Raw genomic sequence first — 17146 nt, 5'->3', positions numbered from 1 at the left:
GCTATCTGGCAAAAGAAGTGATTGTCAGTAGATGAAGGACAACAAATATTCCTACCTTCAGTAAATCAAGTGAATGAAATTGATAATTACTTATAAGATACCTGTCAATTAACACAACTCGAATGACCAGGCGAGGAGGCGACGCAACGTCGGAAAAAAAAAAACACGTAACTGACAAGGCTTTGTTTAATCAGTGGTTTCTCACTTCCCACGGCATGGAAGCGAGATAGTGAGTACCTAATAATTCAAAGGGACCCGATGAGCGATTTCGGCCGTAATTGGGGCAGACTGTACACAAGAGTGATAGAAATCCGATACATTACCCAATTTAGTGTACAGAACCAACCAACTTCGTCCATCGAACCCACTAACAACTTGGAACGGTTTACCTGTTGCTCTTACTTGACCACAAGGTACTTGGTCAAACAACCTGGCGAACCGATTACAGGCAATCAGAGTTATTGGGTAAATACGTCTCAGGGGAAGGAGAAATAGGACCAGGGTGTTGACGAACTTGGGTGTCAACACTCTTGGATAACATGACGAGGGTCAGACGATTTTATTCAGCTAAGGAAGGGAGGCTCACCTGGGGCAAGTGGTAAGGAGGACAAATGGTCCCTTATCGAGAGGAACGGATTCCAATTTTTTTTTTTATTTATTTTTTTTTTTTTTGCAATAATGCATTTGCTCAACCCTGAGGACTTGCTGACCTAATCAAGAGAGCTAATACACACACACACACACACACACACACACACACACACACACGCACACACACGACTCGGTGTCCTCGACTGTCACTACGGCGGTCCGTGTTCGAATCCTGCCCAGGGCTGAAATAATTTCAGTATCGCTGCCCATCGAGTCGTTACTCCAACTCTCCTGGACGGGGAGTTGGGTGTGTGTGTGCTCGTGTAAGATCATAGCATTACCCATAGATCGGTCATACGAGGTCTAAGCTCTTCCGGGAGGGAAATAGCTGTTGATCACGAGTTTAACACGTGATCCAAAGACCATTGTGAATCACACACAAATATACGCACACACACACACGCACATACACACATACGCACACACACACACACACACACGCACACACACACACACACACACACATACACACACACACACACACACACACTACCGGCATCTCCGTGAGACCCAGGCACCCTGACACAAAAAGCCGCTGTAGAACAAACCCATTAGTCATATCGCTAATGAACTAATCAACTGATGCATCCTCGGAGATTTGTAGAGGAGGAGTTGGGAGGAAGAGATCTGAGACGATGGAGGCCCGGAAATGAAGTAGACGAGGAGGAGGAGGAAGAGGAAAAGGAGGAGGGGAGGAGGAGGAGGGTGAAGGAGGTTAAGTCGAGGGGAATAAAATGCGGAAAAGTCATATATATATATAACGAAGCAGAGTTCTTTCGTATATTACTGAAGATGTAATATACGAAAGCGCTCTGCTTCGTTAGTTTCTTTTTCCAAGTGGTTTACTCTGCATAAGTGAACACACGTATCCGTGTTTTTATTAGCATATATATATATATATATATATATATATATATACATATATATATGTATATATATATATACATTATATATATGATATATATATACATATGTATATATACATTATATGTATATATATGTATATATATATATAATATATTATATATATATACATATATATATATATATATGTATATATATAATATATATATATACATATATATATATATATATATATATATATATATACATATTCAAATAGACCACTAGAAATAAAAAATAACAAGGCAGAGCGCGTTAGTATATTACATCTTCAGTGCAACAAGTACTTGTTGCACTGAAGATGTAATATACGAAAGCGCTCTGCTTCGTTAGTTTCTTTTTCCAAGTGGTTTACTCTGCATAAGTGAACACACGTATCCGTGTTCTTATTAGCATATAATATATATATATATATATATATATATATATATACATTATATATACACATATATGTATGTACGCTCGAAGTTATCCCAGGGTTAACCCGAGATTCTTTAACTACTGAAAACGAAATATGATCCTCACAAATTAAGTAAAATCGTCTATTATTTTCCAGGAGACAGTAACATAATAACATTCCTCGTCTATTGATTAAGGCGTAGATTATGTTTACAATCTCATCTTACAAAACTTCGAATACTTATGAAAAACGTAAAAAACAAAAACAAAAAAAAAAAGAACACGGGAAACCTGTTATCTACAGTACAAAACCCAAGCCAATCTATACCTACAGTATGGAATTCTCCCTTTGAGGAATATTTCCTTGCATTAAATTTGCTTGGAGGCATTAATTACAAAAATCCTGGCGCATTTACTTCCGGTATCAAATTATTTCCACTGAAGAATTCTGTCCACAATAAATTTGCTTGCAGCCATTAAGGCTGCCAAAAGCAGACTTAAATCAGGGTAGGATGTCGCTTAGTGCTGGCATCCGAAAAACGATGATTAGCGGAGCCAAGTGGCCCCCCACGTGAACTCCTCTCTCTCTCTCTCTCTCTCTCTCTCTCTCTTTGTTCCCCCGTTGAATACTCTCTTTCGGATCCCTCTAAAGACAAAGACGAAGACAACAACGACTACCAATACTAATATTAATGACAAAAATGACAATGACGACGACGATGACGACGATGATGACGAAAACGATGACGACGACGACGATGATAATAATAACAGTAATAACAACAAAATAATAACAACAATAACAATAACAATACTAAGAATAATCCTAATAACGATAACATTAACAAAATAAACGAAAAGTAGAGGAAGTGTCCTTTTAATCGAACAAAATTCACAGTCAAGTTTCCTCCCCTTAAAAAAAAAAAAAAAAAAAAAAAACACTACTCAAAGCGAATACAGAATGCAATACTTTTCACCAAAGGAAATATGTGCAAACAACCAACATTAAAGTATCATAAATTTCCGGTCTGCGCCACGATTACGCGCAAAGCCTGCATCCACGTATAGAGCACCCGGAGCTCTTCAATAATGCATACCAATGCTGGTTCTAAATCCTCATTTCCAGAGAACTTCCTCCAGCGCTGAAGTAAGACACAAATTACTCCCTTCTGTTCCCGCCTCTTCGTATATCTTATTCAGGATAAAACCAAACGATTTTCTTCAGTCTGAGTGAGTCCCACGTGTCACTTTATTCTCTCGGTCCTTCAGGATGTTAGTATAAAGAGTATCATTCATACATATATATATATATATATATATATATATATATATATATATATATATATATATATATATATATCATATGAAAAATAACTGTTTGTGGAAATATTCGAAATCTGAAGAAAACACATGACGTCACGACTAAGGAACAGCCAATCAGAGGACGAGACATGACGTCACGACTGAGGACCAGCCAATCCGAAGACGAGACGTGACGTCACGACTGAGGACCAGCTAATCAGAAGAGACATGATGTCACGACTGAGGACCAGCCAATCAGAAGGCGAGACATTAAGTCACGACTGAGGACCAGCCAATCAGAAGAGGCGACATGACGTCACGACTGAAGATCAGCCAATCAGAAGAAAAGGCGAGATGTCACGAATTGTTTACTGTGATATAGAATATGGGAAAGTTGTGTTATTTTGTTGAACAGAATGTTAATTTATTGAACAATGAGTAGCTAGAGCCGGTGCTCATTCTGGTAAAAATGAATAAATAAATAAAATAAAATATCAAATATTCAGTTGAAATGGAGTCCTTGATTTCATTCGTCAGTATGTACATTAACCCTTCAATAAGTCGGATTTCGTTGGACAAGTTAGAATAACTAACAAATATTCACTCAAAATATACCATCCCAAAATTTTGGAAAAATATCGAATAGGTCGGAATTGTTCTGTTTTCTTAAGTCGTAATATTCAGACTTATAGCTTGCCACAGTCGTAATTCTGTGATTTTCCTGCATCTTTAGCTTTGGGTTCTTCCAGTTGTCTGTTCAATTTCCCCCTCAATTTTTTTTAAAACCCATTTTAATCAGTCCGGAATTTATATGAATCATTCTAATACATTTTTTTCTGTCCTTCCTTAAAGTACGTTTTGTTTCGTGTGATTATTAGGCAACCACAGCCAATGGTAGGTGACGTGCATCCTACTAACTGGCATCCTATTTGGGTAAGCGCGTTGGTTGTAGACTGGGTTAAAATTATCAGCCTCGTAGTTTGCAGCTCTAAGCAAAACACTCCAATTCAAAAACAAAGAATTATTGCTCTAGGCAATGGTTTGACTATCATCGTTGAGCCATAACGATTATCGTTGAACAATAATCGCAACGAGTGAAACCTACCTCTAGACGATTTTAATCAGCTGAGGGAAAAAAAATCTTACAAATGTATTTCCACATTCCCATCAAGATCCCTCATCCCACATTTTCTCCTTCCTCACACCAAAAACCATCTCCCATTTTCTCTCCTTCCTCCCACCAAAAACCATCTCCCATTTTCTCTCTTTTCCTCACACAACTTTTCTCTCTCTCCCCATCTTGGATACTTCCTTATCTCTCGTTTTCATTTCCTTTACTTGTCTCTCTGATCTATATTCTCTTCCTTCCCATTTTCTCATTTTCCGTTTTCTTTAAAGGCTTTTTGTGGAGTCTTGAACTACGTCTCCTTTATCTTCTTACATTTCAAATAATATTTAGTCCGAGTTTCTATTTCTCTCTCTCTCTCCCTCTCCCTCTCTCTCTTTAATTCTCTCTTTTCCATCGCCATGTTCTTTTGCTGAAGGTAATGTAGTACCCATTTTCATTACATAACGTCGTCTACATCATCTTAATAACGTCATGTCGTCTAGATCTTCTTGATGACGTCAAGTCGTGTACCTTTTTCTTTAGGTCGTAAGAAATGATCCGTCTTACGCCATCATTCTCCGAGATTCTCAATCTAACAGAATAACATATTCAGCCCCTTAGAATCGTAATTGAATACAGTAAGCGCTGCCTTTGATTAGAAACTCTGTATGAGAATATCGTATTTGATACAAGACTTTATTAATCCTTTGATGTCTGAGTTCGACTTGTTATAGCTGTCATCAGGTGTTTTTATTCAGCTGAAAGAGGTTCCTTTCATGTCGTCATCTTTTTCATCTTCATAGACTATCACTGAATTCACCATTGCACAGGAATTTATCTGAATTGGACTTAAAACAGGATTAAACAGAAATATCCCCCTTAACTGAGTAAAATTGCTTGGGATGGTCCCCCCTTAACTGAGTAAAATTGCTTAGGATGGTAAGTTAAACAAGTATTACGGGTTCCCAAATATGTGAGTTCCTCTCTTTTCAAAATATTGTTATTTCTGGTTTATCAAAAGAAATCTTTCTTTATACCCACAGCTACTCTCTCTCTCTCTCTCTCTTTCTCTCTGCTTCGTTGAGGTCCTCATTCCCTCCTTGCCTCCTCCAGTCTTCCTCACTCCATCACTCAACCTCCTTCCGCACTCTAAGTTCAACTTAACTTGTTTTTCTGCAATTTGGTTGCTAACTTTATCCTTAATTCTTTCTCGATTCTTTCTGCCCCTTCCTTCGTTTTTTATATATCTCCTTCTCCTGATTAACCAGCAGAAGTTGGCAATAATCTTTATATTATTAAATCTGTCGCCATGGTGTGAAAACTTAACTTACCATCCCATCCCCACGCAGTGAGAACTAAGAAACCCATGGTAGGACAACGCTCTGTCAGTTGCAGTAAGCAGGTTTTTTTTTTTTAAGTCGACGTTAGACTGCCTCCCGCCTGGCCAAGACTGTCGGGAACCAAAGCAGCAAGGTCACATTAGACCCCGGGAATCGAACCCATGACCATCTGGTCATTAGTTCAAGACTGTATCTACTGGGCGGGAATTCACTGTCCTTAGAAATTCTGATTTAATAATATCGGAATGTCACTCCGCTTTCCTGAAACCGCCAGACGATTTTCTTCAGCCCAGAAACCATCAGAGTCTTTCAATTCATTTGCACACGCACTGCACTTCAGATATGCCATTCTAACTCATGTCAAACGATTTTGTACATCGAAGAAGACTACGGATAAAGTTTCATGAAATATTTGTCGATATCTTGATTGTGTATTTATTTCCGGGTTCCCATCTCCACAATTTAGTCTGAATTTGTACCAGCCGAGCACCTGCTGGTAATCAACCCTTCTGTTTTGTTCTTCTCTCACTCCCCAACTCCCCCACTCCCTTCTTCAGTGCGTGCCGAGTGTTATTAATTTTCCTAGCGTGTTGTTCTTTGTTCTCCCTTTCATTTTTCATTCCTGAAGCACTTTCTCTCTTTTCGATAAAACATGCACTGTCATTTACGATTTTTCATTCTGCTCCTGTTGTAGATTAACACATTTCTAGGTGTCTACTCACGCATGTGATGCAGTTTTATGATTTTATTAAACTCGTGGAGACTCTTGTATCCATTAGAATTAAAACACAACCTACATTAACCCAGGTCCCGACCAGGTCCCGACCATCTCCTGGGATCACCCAACCTACCTGCCAGCCAATGAACTTCGAGATTCATAAGTGCCTGGGTGGCTTGATCCTCAGCTGGACTATAAATGCCCAGACTCTGGGTAACCACCCACAGTCTATGTCTCCGACTATTTCCCGCACTTTTGGGTGATATAGGACCAAGCCTCGACCTCCAATTCCCCTACCCAAACCTCCTGAACCTTGATACAAGTCCTAATAAATATCCCCTAAAGCGCTCAGTGGCAATATCCCCTTTTATACACGACAATCATTTCATCTTCCGACAGACTTCTTTTCCCCTCCCACTAAAACATGATCCCGCGAGCGCGGGTGGTCTGTCCTACGTAGCCCATAGTTCACAGTCTTCTCCGAACCACCAGTAAAGAAACACCTAACAGTCTATACCCTGAAGAAGCCTCAGATAGTGGCGAAAACCTCCGAGTTTCGTTGAAACATAGTCAACTGTCTCCACCATTACTAGAGCAACATTAACCAAGTTGGGTTCCAGGAACACTTACCCTAAGCTATTGTATGCTAGTCATCAGAGAAACACAAATAATTTCACCCCGTCCCTCCCTGCGAATGATAAGAAGATATTTCAAAAGATCATGAATACTATTCTTAAAATCACCAAGGTAGCCCAGTGCAGTTGATTTATGCAAACATATATGTATATGCATACAAGTATATTCTCGATTAATCCATTTCAGATTTTAATCAGCCGCGAAGAGAGAAACCTTTGTATTCCTCTTGGGCTCTCTAATGCAGTATCGTAGGTCTTCTTTGTTTATGTCTTGCAGAATGCTATTACGCGTTACGTACTGCTCCTTCGAACAAGGGCCCCGTTCTGCAGCGTCATTCACTGTTGCATTAGCGTTTTTTCTTTCAACATCTAATTTAGTGTCGTTGTTGCTTTTTCCTTTCATTTCTTATGCCTGCCTTTCATATTCGCAATTCCTCTCGTTGTCGCCAGGTCCTTCGTAGTGTTATGCTCTTCGTTCTCCATGTGGGGTGCCAACTACGTATGATTTGATCAAATTTAAAGATTATCTATATAAATTTTAAAGAAATTCATTAAAATCCGTAGAGACCAGAGTCGCGTAGATTTTTTTATGTTTAGAAATTAATTGTTATATATATATAAATTAAATAGAAAATGGTTGATTACTTTCTTAAAATATATGTTCTTTTTCCCGTTACCAATACTCGTCCTTCGTCTCATCTGCAGCTGGCTATCAAGAGCCTATAAGCAATTACCTTGTTTATGTGAAATGTGAAAAAAAAATGTTGTGCTACTCGGTCCGAACAGCCCATTCCTCTCACAAATGATTAATAATTCGGTTTATTGAGTTAACAGTGATACAGTGATACATTGATGATATACAATTTGTGCCAATTTTAGGACTAGACTAATTTGAGTTGAAAATGCGCTCTATGGACGGAATGGCATTGTTTTTGTCGTGGACACTCCGCGGCGCGGCGCTCTGATGGGCACAAGTTTGTTGTTGTGCCTTGTAGCGTGGCGTGGTGGGGGGGAGAAACGCACAGCAATTGTTCTGAACAATTGCTGTGCGTTTCTCTTCAAGGGCTTTCTTCTTGCTCTAGGTACCTGCTTGGCTATTTCCTTCCCGATTCTTATGGGGATTATCACATAGGGCTTCGGATACGACATTTCACTTTTCAAATATTCAAAGACAAAATTATCTTTCCGTCATATAAAACAAAGTTGAGCGATGAAACAAAATATTGTAAACCTCACTGCAATCCCTTCTTGCTGACAAAGAAGCCCCTCCGAGTACACAGGGCAAGGGTGACGACCTGAGCGGTATTAGAGCTTTTCCTGGGAGTTGAGAACTTCAGCGGAATCTCTATGGACCAGAGCTACGCATCATTTTCGTATGCTCGTAGAGTAATCCCCTCTAAAAGATAAATCATGATCACTTTTAACTGTTTCTCCTTCCTGGCACCATCCAAAAAGGCATACTGGGAAATATTGAATCAATAGGTTCATGTATTCGGTATTACTAGCCATATTATAGAAACGCTACTTGAATGTATATGGTTCCAGACAACACAACTCTTTCTCTCTTCATCTCTCTCTCTCTCTCTCTCTCTCTCTCTCTCTCTCACTCCACATCTAAGGTACGGTGTTCTCCCCAAGACCTGAATCGAACGAAACAAAACGCTTTGTCACTGTGTCTGACTTCCTTACTCAACGGCGTCGTCTAGATATTCAGTTCACCTCTTTTGACTAGTGTGACGTACGTTTTCGCCCTTCTTTCGTTCGCCAGGCGATTTTATTCGGCTGTGGTCCACGTGAAGGAGTTGATAGATTGATACCGAGATCCCAAATCCTTCCCCTCAGCTGAATAAAAGTGTGTATGTGTGCGTGTGTGCGTCCGTGTGTGTGTTTGTGTGCGTGTGTGTGTGTGTGTGTGTGTGTGTGTGTGTGTGTGTGTGTGTGTGTGTGTGTGTGTGTGTGTGTGTGATTCACCATGGTCTTGGATCACGTGTTGGACTCTTGATCGACAGCTATTTCCCTCCCGTAAGAGAGCTCAGAGCTCATATACGAGTATGACCGATCTATGGGTAATGCTGTGATCTTACGCACACACACACACAACTCCCCGCCCACGAGAGTTGGAGTAACGACTCGCAGTGCAGCGATACTGAAATTATTTCAGCCCTGGGCGGGATTCGAACCCGGACCGCCGTAGTGGCAGCCGGGAACTCTACCAACCTCGCCACGTGTGTGTGTGTGTGTGTGTGTGTGTGTGTGTGTGTGTGTGTGTGTGTGTGTGTGTCTGTGTACTTTTCACAATATTCATCAGTCATATAAGTAAAGACACTCGGCTCGTAAACACCAAATTCACAAACACGTTCTGATCCTTCGAACGGACGACCCTTGAACAAACAAACCGACTTCGATTCTATGTATAGAACATTCCAAACCAATTCCAGATCCTCCTAAGCCGACACCATGATAGTCTTGCGTTCAGCCACTGCAGACGAAGAGTTCTTGTTGACCTTATACCGACTTGGGCGGAGTCAGGTCATAACTTTTCGTTTCTGGAGATTGATACATTCGGCAAGAGGCAAGGTCCCCTAACGCACCTTTGCATTTCGACCTTCCTCGGTTGACAAATCACCTTCGGATCCCTCCCCGGCTACCGAAGCCTTCGACAAATGGTACTTTAGCCACGGGTAGCCCACATGCGTCACGAACAAGACCTCATGACGTGTCATTGAGCAACGCCGATGTTTATCGTGATATATGGAAATATGTCTTAATCTCCATCGAAGACAGCATTGGGTCACACTGCCTTCATCCATTTCCGTTTTCTCTCGAATGAGAAAGAGATCGTCTCGCGTTAGATAGAACGCAATCTCTCTATACAATTTCAATCCTTTAAGATATACAGCTCATTCGAAACTAAATTCCCCCCTCCCCCGAAATTAATCAAACAATCTTGCGTCATGGAATAGTTAACTACGACGCTGACCTAACTAAGTTAATGAATTCGTCATTATTAGCCATATTGCAGAAACGTCACCTGAATGTACATGATTCCAAACAGCACATGGAGATGGAAACCAATCCAAAGACACTAGATATCGTGTATGTCTATGTATATTCAAAGTGGATAAAACAGTGCAACTCTCTTTCTTCCTCTCTCTCTTTCTTTCTCTCTCTCTCTCTCTCTTTACAACATATGTAAATCTATGGATGAACAAACTACTAGGGGCTACCTATATAATGCTCCTAGATGACCAAGTACAAAAGGCAAAGGTGAAGAGCTTCGTCACATCTAAACTCCTCCCGACATGAACTCCTCACATTTCAATGTCACATACATACATAGATACATACATATATGCGTACATACATACGTGCATACATACACACATATATGCATACATACATAAATACATTACATACATGTATACATAAATAAATACATTACATACATACATGCATACATACATAAATACATACATATATGCGTACATACATCAATGCATACATATACACATACATATATACATACATACATACAAATTACATGCATGCATATATATATATATATATATATATATATATATATATATATATATATATATATATGCATGCATACATACGTACAGACATACATGCAAAAATGCATACATACATACATACATACATACATACATACATACACACATCCATGCATACATACATGATAAAATGTATGAGCGCCCGATTGCTATCTCGTCAAATATTAAGGGTGAAACCTTTATGCGTGGATGTAAGGCATAAATTTTCATTGGCATGAATTCATTATTTCTCACAGGGAATTAAACATTTTGAAATATGGAATCGTTCAAGGGTTCTATGTGTGTACAAGTAAAGGGATTTACATCATAAATGAACACATATATATATATATATATATATATATATATATATGTGTGTGTGTGTGTGTGTGTGTGTGTGTGTGTGTGTGTGTATGTGTGTGTGTATACATATATATGCACGCTTGCACATGTGTGTGTGTGGTGTGTGTGTGTGTGTGTGTGTGTGTGTGTGTGTGTGTGTGTGTGTGTGTGTGTGTGTGTGTGTGTGTGTGTGTGTGTGTGTGTGTGTGTGTGTGTGTGTGTGTGTGTGTGTGTGTGTGTGTGTGTATGTGTGTGTGCGCGCGCGCGTATGTAAGGTACTTTTCACGAGATCTTTAGCATTTGTACATACAGAGATAGGAACTATACTATGCTAAACGAACAGAGAACATAAATGGTATTTTCATGAACCTACAACTCTACATAAACCAGGACACTACTCTACATAAATGTATGATATTATTTGACGTTTCTCTTTCGCGTGAGCGTGCCTGTGAGGCGTGGAATATCACATTAAGCAAGAATATACATTTTTTCCAATGAATACCAAATCAGCCTCTTTTTTGCTTAACCCAATCAAACTCGATATCCTCTTTTGAAATTTTGTTCTGGCTAGCGGGAGACGATTTCATTAAGCGTCTAAAGCAGGTATTCTTAAAGTAGTACCTCATTACCCACCCCAAAAAGGCACCCTGGGAAATACTGAATTAGTAGTTTTGTGTAAGAATTGTATTTTATTCATTTATTTACTGAAAACGAAAATAAAAAGTCCCCCAGAAATCAGCTGTTTGTTCATGGCCATCCCGTTTTCTCTTTTTTACAGTAAATAAAAAATCAAATGTCTGTGGGTTACTATTAGAAAGAGGGTATCAGATTGACCTAAGTTGACCTTTGGGGTATCGACGCTGAAAAACATTAAGAAGCAATGGTCTAGAATAACTTCTAGGATGAAATGAGTTGAGACAAAATCTCGATCTACAAGACAAAACAAACTGCTTCAGTGTGAGGTAAGCGTCTCGTGGTGTGACTTTCGACTTCTCATTTCACCAAAGAGATCCTCGCGTTTGCTGGTTCTGAAGTTCGCACGGTAATTCCGCAAAGATGAGTTGATGCATCGGGTGCCAAATTAGCATAAACTTGTTTCTACTTTTTCTCCGTTTCTAGCGACTTTAGTACAACCGACAAGCGATCTTATTCAACGAAAATGTTGAAATAAACTCGACTAAAATCTTCGTTATTTTTTTTTATTTTCTCTGCATGAGGGGACGGAGAGGGAGGGTCGCCGATTTAACGAAGCGGCCTTGCTGTGGATGTGCTGTGTCTTGCGACACTGTTTCAGACCCAGGGCAGTGGACAAGATGCAGGGATGACCCGTCATCCAATAGATGCCAAGATGAGAGGGAGGGAAGAGGGTAGAGGGGAGTGGAGTATGTAGAGGATGGAATGGGTGGGAGTGGTTTCTATGCCTTTGTTTTTGGCTACCTCCCTTGTAAGGGGGAAAAAGCCTTTGGTATACGTATGTACTTATAATTCTATCGACAGGTGAATTTATTCCAAAGGGAAAGGGGTTGGCGTGGGATGTAAAATTCTCCCTTGCGGAGAAGAAAGTGCAAATACACTCTGAGAGGCCTCTCAAGACTGATTCCTTCTCTGAGCTGAGGAGGAAAGGGGGAGAGGGAGGAGGGAGGAGGGGAGAAGGGGAGGAGAGGAAGAGGGGAGGAGGCTTCCCCTTCAGCTGAATAAGTACTAAAGTCGTAAAGCGGAAAGTGCCTTCAAATAACGCGATTCCCAAATCCGCGCCTATTTACGGCCCCAGGCTCCACGCGCCTTCGGGGCTTTCATAAGACCGGACCCTTTGCTATAACGCGTCTTATTCGCTTAAACCCAGCTGGACCCAAGACGCCCAGCGTGCACGCAAATGCTGGTGCATGCATGCAGGCACATGAGGCACATTCGGGCAAATGCACATGCAGGCACACAAGCACAAAAACTCAATTGGATATAATAATCTTATGGCCGGTTCTCTTTGGGGTAGCGTGCATGTTAAACTGAAACCCACATACCAACCATCCATACCTACTGCATTGTATATATATATATGTATATATATATATATATATATATATATATATATATATATGTATACATATATATATATACATATATATATAAATATACATATATGTATGTACATATATATATATATATATATATACATATGTATATATATATATATATATGTGTACAACACTGAATGGGTCCCAGTGATTAGAGATACATTTTAACAACCACAATGCACTTTAATTCTAAGCCATCAAAGGCCAGAATGCTGAAATTGAAATGTGGTACTGCCCAGGACTCGAACCCGGCATAATGACAAGTGCGACAGTGACTTTCCAACTAGACTATCAAGAGAGATATCTCTAGCCTAGTTGTAAACTCACTGTCGCACTTGTCATGAGGATGCCGGGTTCGAGTCGTGGGCAGTACCACATTTCAATTTCAGCTTGCTGGCCCTTGATGGCTTAGAATTAAAGTGCATTGGGGTTGTAAAAAAAAAATATATATATATATATAATATATATATATATATAATATATATATATATATATATATATATATATATATATATATATATATATATTAATAAGAACACAGGTACGTGTGTTCACTTATGCTAAGTAGACCGCTTGAAAAAAAAACTAACGAAGCAGAGCGCTTTCGTATATTGCATTCAGTACAAAAAGTACTTTTTGCACTGAATGTAATATACGAAAGCGCTCTGCTTCGTTAGTTCCTTTTTTCCAAGTGGTCTACTTTATATATGTATATATATATAAATTGAAGAGAATGGCAAGTTTATTATGACAAAACTTCTTGTCGTACTGTTCTCTTTCTTAAAGCCTTCTTGCTTTCTATAGGCACTAATCCAAATGTTTCTCCGTTTATCATACTGTTGGGTAGCAGACACAACTATCCTTGTAACCAAAACACACTTTCACACCTCATGCGTGAACAAACACAGTATCAAGTTACTATGGCTCGGGTTTCAAACGACGCGAATGCTTTGACCAAGTCTCCCCAACGAACTTCAGGAATCAAGGACAGCTCTCAATAGCGACCAGATTTTGTCTACAAGGACATTAGTGCTGGTGAGGTATTGGAAACGCGATTCAACACAGTTTAACGTGAATTAAATTGTCTGGTGCTAGCTTGGGTAGAATACTTAATGTGGATAAATGCGTCCTATTGAGAAGTAAACATTTAACTATGCGTCTGTGTGTGTGTTTGTGTGTTTGTGTGTGTGTGTGTGTGTGTGTGTGTGTGTGTGTGTGTGATTCACCATGGTCTTGGATCATGTGCTGGACTCGTGATAGAAAGTTATAAAACTCCCGGATGAGAGCTCGTATGACCATCCACGAGAGTTGGAGTAACAACTCACTGTGTGTGTGTGCGTGTGTGTGTGTGCGCGCGTGTGTGTGTGTGTGCGCGCGTGTGCTTGTGTGTGCATACGTGTGTTCGATTCACCAAAGTACTGGAACACGTGTTGGACCCGTGATCGACAGCTATTACCTTACTGTACGAGAGTTTAGAGCTCACATTAGGCTTGAATTCCTTGATCAACAGAGGATTAATTTAGCAGTCGAGCACGGTACCACTACACCACCAAAAACGTGTGTATATATTATGAAAAAATAATACAAATAATCAAATAAATAGATAAAAAGATGGATGAATAAATAAATGAATAAAATAAATAAATACATAAACTTTTTTATATTTTTTGCTGAGGTACCTCCGTCCCCCCACCCGTTCCCCAGGGGTCCCTTAAACTGCAAATGAAAACCTTGTTCCTTATACACGCTGCCCCCCCCAACACACACTCCCCCCGGGGGGGGGCGGGGGGGAGGGGGAGGATGATCTTGCATTCATGGAGGAACACTCCCATGCAAACATCCCCTTTGGAATGGATTACCCCTCGTCCATTATGTCTGTTGATGTAATATTCAACACTGCAGTCTGATAAGTCCGCGCACTCACCCAGAATAGGGGGAAGAGGAGGGGTGGGGGAGTGCATTTTTTTCGGCTTATCTCTCCCTCTTATCTATTCCTCGGCTGATAACGAGGCGTTTGTGTCAGGTCATTGCTTCCCCTGAGGTCATACCCACTTCCGGCTTCCTCCTTAAAGAGTGACGTCATCAACGATCCCCTGTGACGTCATCAACTATCCCATGTGACGTCATCAATGTGACGTCACACCTTATCGTTGACTCTAAAACTACAACACACATGACGTCATCAACGTGATGTCACGTACATGTCATCACTGTTATACATCCCCCACGTGACGTCATCAGTATGACGTCTTCATTAAGTTGTAGTTTGGCACCGACAAGCTATTTTGGATCTGGCAACCTAATTATACTTCAATACTGACATTGATTGATGGTATATGGAAATTAAATTTATGAAACAGCGCTGTAAATTACAACAGACTGCGTGGACGCCGTCCCGATGAATACTCCCCACCCCCAGAAAAAAGAATACACACACACACACACACACACACACACACACACACACACACACACATTTATATATATATGTGTGTGTGTGTGTGTGTGTGTGTGTGTGTGTGTGTGTGTGTGTGTGTGTGTGTGTGTGTGTGTGTGTGTGTGTGTGTGTGTGTGTGTGTGTGTGTGTGTGTGTGTGTGTGTGTGTGTGTGTGTGTGTGTGTGTATGTGTGTGAAGCCGATGCTATCCAAACGTACGCAATAATAATTATTAATTGATAGATAATACGGAATTCTTGGGAGCTCTTTTCGAAAATTAGCTTTTTCAAATGCAACGGTCGTAACCGTCACCATCTTCCTTGCATCTCGTGATTGGTCTTCAGATCGCACGACACAGACCTCTAACCTCTTCAATACGGAAAACCCCAAACTGAACGAGGTTCTTGCCTCGCGTCACCGAATTGAAGTGGTTAATCTCATACTTATTGGAGTTTATCGTTTGCTACGTTTCTATATAAGTTTTTATTTTTCAAATAATTATCTTCATCCTTATATGCTCAGTTTTTGCTCTTCAAACTCAAAAATCACCAGTGGGAAGTGAGAAACCTATTGTAGGTCAAAACCCTGTCAGTTACATCAAGCCCCCCCCCCTTTCTTTTAAGGCCGACGTCGTGTCGCCTCCCCGCCTGGTCCGGGCTGTCGGGAACCAACACATGGAACCAGCAGCCGGTTCCAGGAATCGAACTCACGACCACCTACTCATGAGTTCAAGACGCTATCCACTGTGTTTCCGTGTGTTCTTTTGTTCTGAAATATAATGAAATAAAAGTACAGCCACCAGTTTTCATCTAAAACTAATCCCAATCATCAATCAACCCACTCACCGCTCCCCAATCTTGTAAGCAAAACACGAGCCCCTGGAATCAACCGCTTCGTTTCCAGGCTTCCAGACCAATCACTCTTCCAGATGAGGAAACTAATGTACACTCTGGACAATGGATACCAATCATATTTGCCCCAATCCTATGACCCGAAGAACACTTCCTTCCTCACCGACCAATCAGAGTGGGCAACGACATTGGGCCAATCAGAGACTCAGATGTGATCAGGACGATTTAATAAACCGCTCAAGCCTGATCACTGGTAAGGGAGGAGGGGATAAAGAGAGGGGGAGAAAGAGAGGGGGGAAAGAGACGGGGAAAAGAGAGGGGAGAAGAGGAGGGGGAGAAGAGGAGGGGGATAAGAGGAAGGTGGACAGAGAGAGGGGAAGAGAGGGGGAGAAAGAGAAGGGGAAGAAAGGAGGGGAGAGAGAGGGGGGAGAAGGAGAGGGAAAGAAATACAAGGGGAGAAAAAGAGAGGAGAGAAGAGGAGGAGAGAAAGAGATGGGGAGAAAGAGAAGGGGAGGAGAGGAGGGGAGAAAGGGGGAGGAGAGAAGAGGAGGGGAGAAAGAGAGGGGAAGAAAGACAAGGGGAGAAGAGGAGGGGGACAGAGAGAGGAGAAGAGAGGATGAGAAAGAGAAGGGGAAGAAAGGAGGGGGGAAGGAGAGGAGAGAAGAGGAGGGTAGAAACAGAGGAAAAAGAGGGGGAGAAAGAGACGGGAGAAAGAGAAAGGGGGGAGAGAGGGGGAGGAAAGTAGGGAGAGAAAGAGAAGGAGAGAAAGAGAGGGGGAGAAAGAGAGGAAGGGAAATGTCAAGAAAAAGAGAGATGGGGTAGGCGGAGATGG

The sequence above is a fragment of the Oratosquilla oratoria genome, chromosome 5 (assembly GCF_046742065.1).
Source record: "Oratosquilla oratoria isolate Oo_2021 chromosome 5, ASM4674206v1, whole genome shotgun sequence".
Taxonomy (NCBI): domain Eukaryota; kingdom Metazoa; phylum Arthropoda; class Malacostraca; order Stomatopoda; family Squillidae; genus Oratosquilla; species Oratosquilla oratoria.
Note: the sequence above shows the minus strand (reverse complement) of the source record.